This window comes from Brassica rapa, chromosome A09, assembly GCF_000309985.2.
Source record: "Brassica rapa cultivar Chiifu-401-42 chromosome A09, CAAS_Brap_v3.01, whole genome shotgun sequence".
Lineage (NCBI taxonomy): Eukaryota > Viridiplantae > Streptophyta > Magnoliopsida > Brassicales > Brassicaceae > Brassica > Brassica rapa.
Window position 1 is genome coordinate 29,696,810 of NC_024803.2, and position 17,267 is coordinate 29,714,076.

The window sequence follows — 17,267 nt, forward strand, 5'->3', positions numbered from 1 at the left end:
CCATGTGTCACACACCAAAGAAGGATCGTTCAAAGGTGATATGTTGGAGATGTGACAAGCCAGCTCACTTTACAAAATTCTTTCCCAAGAAACCGATAACAATCAAGAAGCCAACCAAAACGAGACACAAGAGGCCGACGCCCTCTATGTACATGAGTTGGTGTTCTTGAATGAAGACAAAGTGATTCCGAAGAATCTTGATATCGACAAAGGCAATGCAATTGTTTGGTATTTAAATAATAGAGCGAGCAATCACATAACAGGAAACAAGGAGCTCTTTTCGAGTTTGGATCAAAACACCAAAGGGAAGGTGAAGTTTGGTGATGGTTCATGTATTGATATTGTAGGAAATGGTGTGGTTACTATTGTGTGCAATACCGGAGAGAAGAAGGCACTCAAAGACATATATTACATACCGACCTCAAGCATAACATATTGTATCTTGGACAAGCGACAGAAAACGGATATGAGTGAAAGACATCTCTTTAACAGTCACATATTCATGTCGAAGAGTGCTAGTATGAGTTACAAGATCTTCAAACCGTATCTACAAGATCCCAATGGAGATTAGCTACATGAAGTGTTTACTTGTCAGAGATGAAGATGCTACATAGAGGTGGTATGCTCAACTAGGACATATAAGCTATGGAGTTATGAACACCATGGTAAAGGGAAAACACATTTACATTATATGATACATATTTTTATATACATCAAATAATCTTAAAAAAAACATGATGAAAGGGATAGTTTAGATTATTTAATATATAAACCATGCCAATAATGATTTTTATTTAAATATAAACAGAATGTTTTGGTAAACTAATACTATACAATATTTACACTATTATTAATTACATAATTTTTATTGTAAAATAACTAAAAAGACATAATTTGATGTTTATATGTTTTATAGGAAACAATATATTATTGATATTGACAAGGTTATTGATGAGAAATGTTTGTCTTATTGATTTTGAAGATGAGTTGGCCAATAATGCAAAATATATCACTGACACTGATGTCGTGTTGTATCTTGGCAAATGGTAGTTTAGACTACTATATGTTTAAGTGATTTTCACGTAAAACTTGTATTTTTGGTAACAAATAAATAATATAATGGCCGTCTCAGTGCTAGTTCTAATTAGATACATAATTTGTAAAATTTTATGTCCTATTATATTTTATATTATAATATTCCATACAATATTTTGACTATTATATATTTTTCTTATGGAAATCTTTATTTTTCCTATATATATATATATATATATATATATTCTTAAGTAAATATATAATTTTTCATATAACTAAGAATATATTTTTATTTACTTATGAATCTATAAGATAATTTTTGAGAAAATAAGAACTGTTATACAAACTATTACCTATAGCATTATTTCACTTCAGTAAATGCATGCCCAAATTTCATTATATCTATAGATTACCCATTAAGAATGGACGAATATTTTTTATCAACTATACAAAATTAGTAAATAAAAAAGTAGTTGCTAATTTCTTGCTAATTAATTTTGGCCTCATATTTAATCCATCAAAATTACACACACACACACACACACACATATATATATATATATATATATACTAGGGTCGGCCCGCCCTACGGGCGGGATAATAGTTAATTTGATATTCACTAAATGCTCGAGTTGAAATTTGTTTTAAGATTCAAGAATTTGGTTATCTGTTATGTGTTACTTACTAGTATGCAGTGGTATAGTTGTTTTTCGATTATTCTTGCTTTGGTATTGTATCAAATTAACTAATTGTCCAACTCATAATTATAGATGTACAAATGTGGATTTGTGATAAAGTTTGATGACAATATTGTGTTTTTTTTATTCTTATTCATAGTGGAGTGTGCATGTGTCAGAAAGAGGCCTATATGAACTTTTATATTTTTGCGTATGGATTTTAAATATATATTATTTTGTATAATGCATACTTGCTCTACAACATTTGCTTGTAGACTAAAAAAATTGTTTTCTATATTTTTAAAAGAAAAAATATTTAGTCTAGAATATAACATGAATATATGTATTGACTATATATAGAAGTTGGGTGTTATTTTAAAATGACATATGTATAGAGGTTTTTCAACCATTACTTCACTGGCACAAAACATTTATAACTGCAAATACTTTCTTTTAAAAGCAAAACTAATAAAAGCGTGTACAACAAATGTATTTTGATATATATTATATGCATCAAGTTATAAAGGTTGGAAACATTGCAAAACTGTGTGGAGCAAAGTTTTCAACTTCACGATATTCATCTTGACGTCAGTTCAGTGCCGGCCCTGGCCACAAGCAGAAGAAGCATGGACTTCCATCCAACACGATAATAAGTAGTTTCGCGGCCACATATTTATAAAAAGTGACTTTAGCCTATTGGTTCTAAGAGAAATTATCAGTGCTGGAGGTGCTGGATTCAATTATCCCTGACAGCTTTTTGTTTTATTTTGGCCCCAAATATAAAATGAGACACTTGTCACTCCCATAACGCACGACTTGATGATGTGGCATTACAGGAGGGAGACGAACATATTTTTATATATATAGATATATATATATATATATATATATATAAATAAATGTAATTTATTGGTAATTTTATGTGGTGATATATCCTATCAGAACTAAAATGAAAATTTGGAACAACTATTTAACATAAATGTTTTGGAATATAACGAAAATAAAAATAATAAAAATTATATAATTTCTAGTTTTTCGGATCATCTTAGTACAACGTTTTTTGTGGCATATATACATGTCCATATTTAAGGTTATTGAAGAGAAATTAGTAAATGCTAATTTGGTAGCTAATCTATTGCTAGTTGATTTTATCCACATATTAAATCATTCAACGTTGCGTATATATGGTTGTCGCTAAATGGTATTTTAAGGTGATGACATATCGTAACAAAAATTAAAATAAATGTTTGGAATAAAATTTTTAAAAAATAAAACTAACCAATCATTTTTAAACGGTTTTTCCGGATAATCCTAAAAATAGTTTTCAAAGACCTATATATATGTATATGTTCACATTTAAGGTTTTCTACAATAAACACACAAAATATTTATTTACAGTGAAGAGTTACAATGTCAGCATCTAAATTTGCTATATTTTGTATTGTTCTAGTGTTTCTTGCTAGTTGTCATGAATGCATGTCATATATTTCTTACATTTCGTCTAATCCCCTTTTATCATTATCATTAAAATAATAATAATATCCTCTATCATCTTTTTAATTTTTTTTAAGTTTTAAATTTTATACAGGTGCCGACCTCAACAGAGGACCCAAACCAACATGCTCTAAAACACCAAAGAATGTTTGGTGTTGCAGCAACAATTCACACTGCCGGGAAACCAAAGCGCTATGTGAGAAGATTTGTTGGGTCTGCGGTTGAATTTTTCTGAAGAGAACTTCTATAATTATTTATTCCAAATATTTTTTTACTTCCATTAGTCTAAATTCGAATAATAAATAGTAATTCTTATTCCAAATAAGAATCTAGTATTATGAACTAAATAATTTGGTATACCTTCGAAAGAGATCGAAATATATATTGTTGCTTATGGCTTTCTTCAATTGTATTTTAGAAGTTTATAAATGTTATGTAAAATTGAGAATAAAACTATTTTAGACTGTTTAACAGAATTTAAATGTTGTAACCAATTGGCTTATAAAATAAAATAAAATATATATTTTTCAGAACATACTATATGTTGGGATCAAAATTGGTCACGACGAAATCAATGTCTGAAATTCAGTAAAAATCAGCATGAACATTTTTACGAAAAGTAATCCTCGTAAAGATATCTTTACGAAGAGCCTTGCGGTAAAATATTGTTCAAATCTCAATCGAACCACTAAATACGATTGTCCGAAGGCAACAGACATGTATCCAAATCGGCCGCGGACAAGCTCGAGTATGGCAATCGGACCGCAGACAAGCCAAGCTCGATCAATACGCGGTGACCAAGCATGCACACAGCTCGGTCGCTACGTAGCGACCGAGCATCCGTCCCGCTCGGTCGCTACGTAACGATCGAGCTCGAGCCATGCTCGGTCGCTACGTAGTGACCGAGCGTCCGTCCCGCTCGGTCGCTACGTAGCGACAGAGCTCTTCTGAAACGTCGATACGACACCAGTCCATGCATTCTCGTCTATCCTTCGATGCTATGTCCCGAAGACCGTAGCGAACTCAGTTCATGTTATCCGCCATTCTAAATCATCGATCAAACTTTGCGGTAAAAACTGCGGAAAGTCCGTTCTTTATCGAAAGAAGTCGCAATAAACGTTTCGAGTCGGAATATGGCCCAAAGGAACCTAAGACACGACTCGAGGCCTATCTTACGATTTCTTAACCAAAAGCCCATAAACCGTAGGACGGTTTACGCTTGGTTCGCAAGGGAAGATAAATGTCAAGTTTCCGCGGATAAATACAAAATTTTGAAGATAATTACGAAGATCGGAAAAAATGGAATATCTCCATTTTATGCTATGACGGCTTAAGGGCAGAAGAGTAAAAGCGTAAACCGACCTTGGAGCGAGTATATAAGGAGTCCTAGGCGAGAGGCATGGAGAAGAGAACTTTTTAGACTCGGAATTCTCTGCACTTAGAAACTTTAGGCTTTATTCTCGACAAGTTCGGTTTCTATGACTGGCACTCAATTACTATACGAACTCTCCCAGGCAGTTCGATCTCTTGTCCAGCTCTATCAATTGAACTACGTTCGGCTTGGTCCTCGAAAGGGGTACGTAGGCAGCCTTTAACAAGGTTCAGTCCGAAATCAATCAAAAACCTTTTCTGTATCTATTTCGTCTTTTGTTATCGAGCTGCGACTCAACTAGGTTTGAGCTATTAGGCCGCCGGAACTAAGTAACTCGCTGACAGCCTTTGCGGCCAAAGCTTTCATGATCTCTTGTAATGATCGCAACGCTCTTACGCGGACTCGAAATAAGATCTACTGTTTTTTCTAAACTCGTTTGTTATCTTTTCATGATTTCCGCATATATTTGGTCACTTGTTGTTGGCTCTCGCAGAGATCCGGGACCTCTGGAAAATTAGGGTTTTCCTAATTTCCTAATTTAAACGGAAATCGACAGTGCGAATTTCGGTTCCCACAGTATAGAATTTATAAAATAACTAACACCAATATTAATAGTTATCACCAGTCGCGGGTTGGGCTGATTCAAAATATGATACAATTATTTAAGATATTATATTCTATAAAATTCACAATGGTGGAGGTCTTTTCAAATATGGACTCATTAAAGTTTTATAATAATAAATAATATGTAAAATTTGTTTAATTAAAAAAATCATTGTAATTTTCACAAAGAAGTCAATCTCTAATTATTCTTAAAAAATAGAAACATTTTTATATTGTTTTATAATTTTACATATAAAACACATTTACATAATATGATAGATAATCTTAAAGACATCAAATAATGTTTAAAAAACATGATGAAAGGGAAAGTTTAGATTATTTAGTATATAATCCACGACAATAATGATTTATATTTGAATATAAACAGAATGTTTTGGTAAACTAATACTATACCATATTTACACCATTATTAACTGCAGAATTTTTATTGTAAAATAACTAAAAAGACATGATTTTGTGTTTATACGTCTTATAGGAAACAATATATTATGGATATTGACAAGGTTATTGATGAGAAATGTTTGTCTTATTGATTTTGAAAATGAGTTGAGCAATAATGCAAAATATATTACTGACACTGTTGTCGTGTTGTATCTTGGCAAATGGTAGTTTAGGCTACTATTTGTTTAAATGATTTTCACGTAAAACGTATCTTTTTGGTAACCAATATATAATATAATGGCCGTCTCGGTGCAAGTTCTAATTAGATACATAATTTGAAAATCTTATGTCATATTATATTCTATATTAAAATATTCCATACAATATTTTGACTATTATATATATATATAAATATATATATATATATATATATATATATATATATATTGTTAAGGAAATCTATGTTTTCCTATAATATATAAATATTCTTAAGTAAATCTATATTTTCATAGAACTAAGAATATATTTTTATTTATTTATGAATTATAAAATATTTTTTGAGAAAATAAGAACTGTTATACAAACTATTACTTATAATATTATTTCACTTCTGTAAATGTATGCATGAATTTAATTATATCTATATATTACCCATTAAGAATTGAAGAATATTTTTTTAACTATATGAAAATAGTAAATAAAATTGTAGTTGCTAATTACTTTTGGCCACATATTTAAATTTTCAAAACTAGACACACATATATATATATATATATATATATATATATATATATATATATATATTTAATTGGTAATTTTTATGTGGTGATATATTTTATCAGAACTAAAATGAACATTTGGAACAACTATTTAACATAAATGTTTTGGAATATAACGGAAAAAAATTAAGAAAAAAATATCTAGTTTTTCGGATCATCTTGGTACAACATTTTTTGTGGCATATATACATGGTCAGATTTAAGGTTATTGAACAGAAATTAGTAAACGCTAATTTGGTAGTTAATTCTGTCGCTAGTTGATTTTATCCAAATATTTAATCATTCAATGTTGCGTATATATGGTTGTCGCTAAATGGTATTATAAGGTGATGTCACTCGTACCAAATGTTTGGAATAAAATTTAAAATAAATATTTTAATTTAAAAAAATAAAACTAACCAATCATTTTAAAACTGCTTTTCCGGATAATCCTAAATATAATTTTCAAAGATTTATATATATATATATATATATATGTATACGTTCACATTTAAGGTTTTCTACAATAAACACACAAAGTATTTATTTTGCAGTGAGGAGTTATAATGTCAACATCTAAATTTGCTATATTTTGTATTGTTCTAGTGTTTCTTGCTAGTTGTCATGAATGTATGTCATATATTTCTTACATTTCGTCCAATCCCCTATTATCATTATCATTAAAATAATAATAATATCCTATCTCATCTTTTTACCTTTTTTAAGTTTTAAATTTTATACAGGCGCCAACTTCAACAGAGGGCCCAAACCAACATGCTCTAAAACACCAAAGAATGTTTGGTGTTGCAGAAACAATTCACACTATCGGACAACCAAAGCGCTATGTGAGAAGATTTGTTGGGTTCGCGGTTGAATTTTTCTGAAGAGAACTTCTATAGTTATTTATTCCAAATATTTTTATACTTCCATTAGTCTAAATTCGAATAATAAATAGTAATTCTTATTCCAAAGAAGAATCTAGTATTATGTACTAAATAATTTGGTATTTTTTCGAAAGAGATCGAAATATATGTTGTTGTTTATGGCTTTCTTCAATTGTATTTTATAAGTTTATAAATGTTATGTAAAAATGAGAATAAAACTATTTTAGACTGTTTAACTGAATTTAAATTTTGTAAAAAATTGGTTTATAAAATAAAATATATATTTTCCAGAGCATAATATAGAATATATAAAATAATTAACAAAAATATTAATAGTTATCACCAATCGCGGATTGGGCTGATTCAAAATATGGCACAATTATTTAAGATAATATATTCTATAAAAACTCACAATGGTGGAGGTCTTTTCAAATATGGTCTCATTAAAGTTTTATAAAAATAACTTATATATAAAAAATTTATAATTAAAAAATCATTGTATTTTTTACCATGAAGTCAATCTCTAATTATTCTTAACATCGAGACATTTTTATATTGTTTTATCATTTTACATATAAAACACATTTACATTATATGATACATATTCTTATATAACCCAAATAATCTTAAAAAAACATGATGAAAGGGAAAGTTTTGATTATTTAATATATAACCTATGACAATAATGATTTTTATTTGAATATAAACAGAAAGTTTTGGTAAACTAATACTATACCATATTTATACCATTATTAATTGCAGAATGTTTATTGTAAAATAACTGAAAAGACATGGTTTGGTGTTTATACGTCTTATAGGAAACAATATATTATTGATATTGACAAGTTTATTGATGAGAAATGTTTGGATTCTTGATTCTGAAGATGAAATGGTCAATAAAGCAAAATATATTAGTGACACTGTTGTCGTGTTGTATCTTGGCAAATTGTAGTTTAGACTACTATTTGTTTAAGTGATTTTCACGTAAAATGTGTCTTTTTGGTAACCATTAAATAATATAATGGCTGTCTCGGCGCTAGTTCTAATTAGATACATAATGTGTAAAATCTTATGTCATATTATTTTTTATCTATTAATACTCCATACAATATTTTGACTATTATATATATTTCTTTAGGAAATCTATGTTTTTTTCTATATTATATATATATATATATATAATATATATATTTCTTAAGTAAAGCTATATTTTTCATATAAAAAAGAATATATTTTTATTTATTTATCAATCTATAAAATATACTTTTTCAGAAAATAAAACTGTTATACAAACTATAACCTATAATATTATTTCACTGTAGTAAATGTGTGCCATGATTTCTTATGTTTTTATGTTTGTAGAACTTAATATGACTATAATTAAAATACCAAAGCATATCTGAATTCTCAGTTTAAAATTATTTAAAATAAATTTCAATTTACCATTTAATAAATCTAAGGCATATAATTATGGGGGATTTACCAAATATGATTCAAAACTTGATTTTGATTGCAAAAGTATACCCAAACTTGAATCAAATGCAAAAATAATCCAAAAGCATTGTGAAATTACAGCCAGTCTCTTGTGACCAAAAAAAAAAAACAGAACTCATTTTTACGAATATAGCCCCGCTAAGTCTTCTGAGTCTTCTGAGATTTTGTTAAGTATTTTGGACGATGTCCGCGGAAGTCGTCTGATATAGTTGATCTTAAAATTAATTTATAAATTTTGTAAAAAGTATTTTGATAAGCAAAAAATTAAAACCATATAATTATAAACAGTTTTTAGTGATATAAATTAAGATATAATAAAATTAAACTGTTTTCAACATAGATGAGTGAAAGTAGTGAATCATGATATACTTTGGTCTAGGGTTTGGCAACATATGTTGTAGTATTGTATGTATTCTTAGGGTTAGATTTTGGAAAGTTTAAATGTTTTTTTAAAAAATTAAATTTTTACTACATGTGATTATTCATGTGTATAGTAAACACTTTTAACTTTAATTTGATTTTATGAAGTGTTTAGTTAGTTAATTTACTTTAGGAATTATGTTTAGGGTCTAGACGACTAACATGTAAGTCATCTGGCGATTAGAAGACTTCTCTGAAAGTCTTCTAACTCCCGCTAAAAAAAAATTAGTTCCCCTCTAAAAATATTGAAGTCTTGTGGGCGACTTACAAGTAAGTCGTCTAGTAAGTCTTCTGATCGAAAATATTTAACCTTATTAGAATTTTTGTCTCCATATATAAAGAAATATTTACACATTTTCTCTCCTCCTCTCAAATGGATGTAACAAAAATGGTATGTTCCTCATTCTAAAACTTTCTAATCTCTTTGAATTTATAAGCACCAAACCTTATATCAATTTATTGTTTTTTTTTTCTCATGTCTTTCTCACTAGTTTATCTTGTTTTGCAGGTTTTTCATCACATGGTTCTCATCTTTCACTCATTTAAAGATATATTTATTAATTTTATATATGTATTTTTGTGTGTTCTATAAAGGTAGATCTATCTAATCTTTCACTCATTTTCTCTATTTTTATGTCATTTGAACGTTTTTGGAGATGCATGTTTTTCAGATCTGGATTCGGATATGCAGATTTTTCAGATCTGGAAGACTTATGGGCTAGAAGACTTCCAGACGACTTCCAAGAAGTCTTCCAGACAACTTCCAAGAAGTCTTCTCACAGAGCCTTCTCTCATGTCTTCCTTTCATAATAGATTTGAACGTTTTGGTATGTTTTTATGTCTGATTTTTCTTCATTTGGTAACCTCTTGTTGCATAAAATTCATACATTTTTCCTAAACTAAAACTCCTCAAACCCACTATAATCTCTTTGACTTGAAAATACTAAATTTTATATGAATTTTTTATTTTTGTCTCATGTCTTTCTCAATAATCTATCTTTTTGTTGCAGGTTTTTAATCAGATGGTTCTCATCTTCCACTTGGATATGTATTTTGTGTGTTCTATAAAAGTATGTCTATCTAATTTTCCACTTATTTTTTCTGTTTTTAAGCCATTTGAACGTTTATTGATATGATATGCATGTTTTTCAGATCTGGATTGATATACATGTTTTTCAGATCTGGATCAGACTTTGGAAGACCTATGAGAAGTCTTCTCGGAAATCTTTTAAAATATAATGCGCTAGAAGACGACTTCAAGTAAGTTTTCCAGAAGTCTTCCAGACGACTTCAAAGAAGTCTTCCAGACGACTTCCAAGAAGTCTTTTGACGGGGTCTTCTTCTATATCAAGTGGAGTCTAAGCTTGTATTTGTAGAGGAATGAACTATAATAGTTTCGTTTGTGGTATGTTTTGTGATTTGCATGTGTACTCTTTTAGTTGTGACTTTTTTTTTTGTAAATTTGAAGAGATATTAATGAAAAAGTTTGGTAAATATGTTCATTTCCACAATATTACCTTGCCAAAATTACTTGACATAATTAAGTTATTGATACAACTTCAATAGCAAAACACAATAACACAAAAAATTAATCAAATTTATTATAGGTAAGGGAGAAAAATTCTCAAGAAAACTTAGTCAAATTCACAAAAGATTCAAAGTTAGAACACTTTCATTAGATACATGAGTAAAAAGTATATCTTATGATCTGAGAAGACACATTAAACCATGTTACTTGATATTCTTGAAGTTAAATAAACATATCTTAAAGTTACTTAACAAATTTACAAAAACTAACGTAGATTAGCTAAAACTTTACTAAGCATGAATGTTGGTAACCTCATAAATATCACCAATTAGGTTATAAATTTCATTCAGTAGCCCCAATATTGACTAATATACATGAATTAACAAAAAAAAAATTAAAAAAATCTTTATAGTTTTAGAGAAAATGAAAGTTTATTAAACATTAACGCATACGATTTCCACGGAGGTCGTCTGGTAGACTTCTAGGAAGTCTTCCATTTAGGTTAGTTTTGCAATTGATTTTTAACCTAGACGACTTACATGGAAGTCGTCCATCTTTGTTTATTAAAAAAAAAACTCGAGACGTTAGTTATGCATTTGATCAGATTGTGTCAGAAATTTGACTTTTTCTAGACGATTTACACGTAAGTTGTCCAATAGAAAATTTTAAAAATCAATATTTTGTTATACCTAGACGACTTCCATGTAAATCGTCTCAGGTTAGTTTTGCAATTGAAAAATAAAATAAAAAATCATTTTTTTTCTAAATCTCAGAATAAAATCATGCACAACTTCAATGTAAGTCATCAGACGAACTTAATAATTAATGTATATTTTCTATGCAATATATATAATATACACCAAGTAATATAATAAGATGAATATAAATTTCAAATTTCAGAAAATAATAACTAATGTATATTTTTTATCTTAAAATAAATATATCTTAAAATAAGAAATAAAATAAAAAATTTTATAAATTAATATCTCTATGAATTAATAAAATTTCAAATTTCCAACATTGTTAATTTATAGAGGTTCTACTGTATAAGGACAATTTTCATAAATGGACCATTTTCAAGTTTTAATCACAAAAATAGATCCTAAGGAGAAAAATGACCAAAATGTTTTATTTTTTATATATTTTCAGATTTTATGTTTTCAAATTCCAACTTTTTTATAAAAAAATTCTTTTGATTTTTTTATTTTTTTTCCAAATTTTCTTTTTGTAATTCGAAATACTTTTTGAAACTCTTTTTAAAAATTTTTTTTAATTTTTTAATATTTATTTTTTTTTTATAAAATTTTAAAATTTAATCTCAAATCCTCATCCTTTAACTCAAAACTCTAAGGAGGGTGTATTGAATTGGGAATTGAGAATGCTTGGAGGGATTTTAGTTATGGTGAGATTTGGGAGGGTTTTGAGTAAATGAGATGATTTTAGTAAAAAATTTAAAACAAAAACAAAACCCTATTGACGATTTGGTAAAAATTATTTTGAGTTTTCAGAATAGTTTATATGATTTGGGATCATTTATAGCTTTTTTTGACAGTCCGAACAACATCATAGTTGCAGTTAAACTTGTCATTTTCCAAACTCCGAATTCTTATATTTGACATCGTAACTGAAATATAATACCACAGAAAAACATTATAAAATCCTCAGTTTATTTAAGTAAACAAGCCGTGAGATGCAGATCAATACAACTATTATATGGAAATTCTGTCAAAAGTAGAAAAAATAGAGGTATAGTTGACTGCAGCCTGTTTTCGATCATCCAATTCGATTGTCCAAAAGTAAGCAAGATCAATAAAAAATAGTTGCATTTTCAAAGTATTGTCCAAGATACTACTTTTGCAATCCTAATAAATTTACAAGACAGTCCTAACAAAAATGTGTTAACAATGATCCTTGTGCAAGAAATCCTTCTCAACGTCAAATACTTCTTTTTTTGCGAACGTCAAATGTTTTTCACCCACAACCTTTAACTACTTATGGTAAAAACAACTCATATTCTATACTTTCTGTTGGAAGACATACACACACTAAAATATACATATACTTATCATTTATACACCACATATCAATACTATTAAAAGGAAAGGAGTCTAAAAAAATCTACCTATAAAAGTTGTTTGGACCCTTTCATTTAACTTATTATTTTTTTGGTCTTACCTCAAATTTATACTAACAATATGTTACCATATATTCCTCTAACAATAATTTAGTCAATTCTTTTATTTATTTAAATCTCACTCCTAAATCCTAATCATTACTATTACTATATTTATCATTTTGTTTTTTTAATCATAAAAACATTGAAAATAATATTTTATATTATCACTTTTATCATATAATATATGATTTAAAGCAAGATAAATTACAAGACATATATGTGTACATTCTAACTTCCTCTTTCGTTTATAATAAAGCAATCATATCATATATAAACTTTTCCACTAAAATCTCATATCACACACTAAACTTTCAACCGTCTATAGTTTGATAATATTTTCATATTTAAAAATTATTTTTCTGAATATTCATGTTACCTTCACAAAAATAAAAAAATTCATTGGTTCTATTAAAGCTAACATGACTTCACGATATCAGTATTGATTATTCAAGATTTTGAAAATTATTTATTTAGATATTATACTTTTTTATATTTTTCACTTAAAACGAATCAATACTATTAAAAAGGAAAGAATTTTTAAAAATCTAATATAAAAAAGTTGTTGGAGTTATGTATAACTATTTATTATTTTTCTTATAATACATTAATCATTCTAAACATACAATATTTTAAATATTTTTAACAGATCTTAATATTATTTCTTATGATACCTTTACACAGAAAAATATTTCATCAACCATGTTTTTATACAATAATGTTAAAAATCTATATCAAAAGGTTGTTGGACCTGATATGGACGTAATGGGTCCACATCTGTTCGGGTATTTAAGATCCTAAAAGAATTTGAAATATATGAAAAATCTGAAAAATATCCAAAACACGAAAAGTATTTGAAACTCCAAACAAATACCAAAAAAATTCAAATACCTAAAAATTTAAAATCTTATTCAAAATCTGACACGATGAACTGAAAAATACCCAAAATTTTATCCAAATACCCAATTTTTTTTTTTAATTTGAAAAATTTACCTGAAATCAAAACTCTAATCGTAAACAAAAAACTTAAAACAATATCCATAATACCGGAAACATATTCGGAATATCAAAATATACCTAATAAACACATATTTATGATCGGGTCTAGGGTAGGACCCGGACTCAAACAAAGACCTGCGGGTCAAAAAAAAACCAATAGGTTATCTTCTCTGGACCTGAACTAAACCTATAATTTTTGGATCTGTTCGGTTTGTTTTTTGATCGAGATATAATTCTTATGTAGAAAAGAAACTTACGTAAAAGTGTACATATAAAATCTCAAATAAACTAATTTATAGAATATATAGCTGTTAAAAATAATGTTTTTCGAAATAATAAAATTTTGTATTATAATATAATCCAACAATCCCGCGCTTTCCAAGCGCGGGTCAAAATCTAGTGTTTACTTAAACTGCTATAGCCAAACCATAAGCTGAGACTGTCATTTTCTTGACTGGTACCTCACTATCATATCACAATCAACTCTTTTGTGCCCTCAATTCTATAGCCGGACTCGCAGTTCTCACCTGTATCGAACACACAAAATCTCAGTGTACCAACGAATCATAAAGGTACCATTCAAGATAAGAGATATTCACAATCCCAAACCTTTGTATCTCTTTTAGCAAAAGATAACACTGCTTAAATATGTTAATGTATTTTTAACATCAATCTCATCATAAGAGACGGAGTAACTACTACCAATGATGACAAAAGCGATGAAAATAACTAATACTTCCTTCTGTGTATCTATTTATACATGGGCAAATACAATCATTATAGAACAAAACATTGATCATTCTCAATGTTTGACCGCTCTCTGAATCAGACAAGGTATAATCAAGGCAACAAACACATAGTCAGAGAGAATTAGCAAGCAATCAGCTAGGAAATAAGATATATGATGGGAACACACCGAGGATAAGATCTGAATTGTTGTCTTTGTCCAGAAAAAAACTACCACTGGGAAGAACACGTAGCAGTCATAGAAGAACAGAGGATCTCGGCGATCAAAGGGCTTGAGAATATGGGGGATGAGAAATCAAGGATGTTGTAAGAGAAAAACAAAACCCAATGTGAACGATTGATTATAGAGAAAAGGGGAATTGAGCTAGGCTACAATAATGCATAATTAGGTTGGTAGACAATTGCCCTGGCTTTTCTATACAATTTTATGTAATGTTGCTGTTTTGTCCTTAACTCTTAAGCTGAAAAGAAAATTAAATTTTTTTTTTAATTTTTAATTGAGTAAACTAACTTGTGGCGCTATTAGCATCACATTGGGGGTGATTAGTTAGGTTGTAGGAAGTGGCTTTAACTTTAATTTTCATCTACAACCTTAAATACTATCAATCATACTTTATCTTGCTTTTTTAAAGCTACAACCAAAAAATTAAAGCTACAACAAAAACACACAAAAAATGGTTGTAAAAGTCTTATTTTCTAAAGCTTCATTTTTTTAGCTGTAGGAAATTTTAAATCTACATCACTTAAAACTAAATCAAAAATCCTACAGACAAAATGCTAAAATAAATTTTCTACAGTTACAACCCAACCAATCACCTCCAATATTATCTTTTTAATTTGTTCTGGTAACTTTTGAGAAAGTGAAGATTGTCGTGGACGGCTTGCTCACCTTTTTCTAACCCATTGATTTTCTCTCCCCAATCGCCATTGTCGGCTTCTTCAGCGTTTCTTTGACTCCTCGAAGTGCGTTGCAAAGGGAAAATCGCCTCTGCTTGTGAAATTGGTTGCGAGAAAAGTTCGTAAGTGTGATCGGCATGAACGACTACCATAGCCTCATCTCCTTCATATCAACAATTAGGTTGAGATATGTTGCAAAATTGTAAGTTCTCTGTTTTGTGCCATAGATTATACTATTTCAATGCTATCCCCTTATTTGGAATAGATTCGGTTCTAGTCTATTCTAAGTTGATAAATCTAACCCATCGTTTCTGTTGCATGCCCGATTTAGTAAACTGATCAGGCAAACAAATTGATTTAGGATTGAACTTTTCTTGGTTTGTCGTACTCATTTGTTTACCGCGAAGGGGGATAGTCATTTTAGAATGAAAAGTCCTTTTACGATAAAACAAGTTTAGTTCTCTGTGAAATGAAATATCTTATAGAAAATGTGCTATTTGAAATGAAAAATCTTAGTTTTAGAGACTGGTTACTTGCCATTCCATTATCTGCTATTTCTGAAGAATCGTATCAGAACTAATATACTATTCGTTTTCCATTCCATCTGACCATCAGTTCTTTTCCATATATCTATATATTCTACATTGTTTTAGATGGTATAATTGTAATTGCATATGTTACTTCTTTACTCGCATAGACTATTTTCGATTGACACAACAAAACATTTAACCTAAGCGTAGACTAATTCATATACTAGTAGCCTATCTCATATGCTAACATTTCCTTCCAACTTGTATACTAACATGTGCTTCTCTTTCATTGTGTTCTTCAGGTTTTGTCATGGATGAGCTGGAAGGATAATAGTATTTCTACACAATTTTATGAAATGAAATAACTCTTCTCTTATTTGTCATGTTTATTATTATATAATGTATTATTTAGTAAGTTATATTTTATTCGATGCTTGAAAGAAAGGGTTTCAATCTTGTTCTTTGTTGTTACATGTTCTATTGATATGAGTTTTAAATTGATGTATACATGTGTTTTATATTAGTCTATAAATGATTTTGTAAAGAGAAAATAATATATTGAACGTAAATAGAACATAATTTATTATGACATCAAATAAAATAGAAAACATTGTGATGTTGAATGAGAATGATATTCATATTATGTTGTCTCTTCCACCTTTATTAATGCCATTAATCTTTATTTATTTTCCCTACAATCAATCTGAATTTGGTGTAAGCATTACGTCATTCCATGTAATTATAGACACTTCAAAATTTGATCCAAAAAAAAAAGACACTTCAAAATTTTGGATAATATATATGTAATGTGCTATATTGTTTGTTACATTTTCTATTCTATATGCTCATTTAGAATGAAAATGCATGTTATTTGCATTTTTAAATTTGGATTTAATTTATGAAAGATTGAGGTTGAGATTGGATAAATGTTTATATTCCATATAGGGTTTAGTGATTAGTGACTAGGGTTTAGTTTATTAAAAATTGAGGTTGACATTGGATTAAGGTTTATATTTCCGTTTAGTTTACGTACGGTTGGGGTTGACAATGTGGCAAGTATTACCCTCTTCCATGAAGGCATAACAATATCAACATTTGAGAAATATGTTAAGATGTCTTTAGATTATAACTATATTTTCAGATTTTTTATTCTATATGTCTCATGTAGAATGGTAATGCTTTAGATACTTTTAATTACTGAACTTAATTTTTTTGAATTTCAGATACCATATAATTTTATATGCAAACCAAATA

The 17,267-nt window shown here is 28.5% G+C and overlaps 1 long non-coding RNA gene across 1 annotated transcript; it reads left to right on the forward strand.

Moving 5' to 3' along the window:
- The first annotated feature begins 3,055 nt into the window (after positions 1–3,055).
- LOC117128201 lies at positions 3,056–3,682 on the forward strand. Its single transcript, XR_004451421.1, has 2 exons — positions 3,056–3,124; positions 3,301–3,682. It is a non-coding gene; the product is annotated as an uncharacterized LOC117128201 (long non-coding RNA).
- The last annotated feature ends 13,585 nt before the right edge of the window (positions 3,683–17,267 follow it).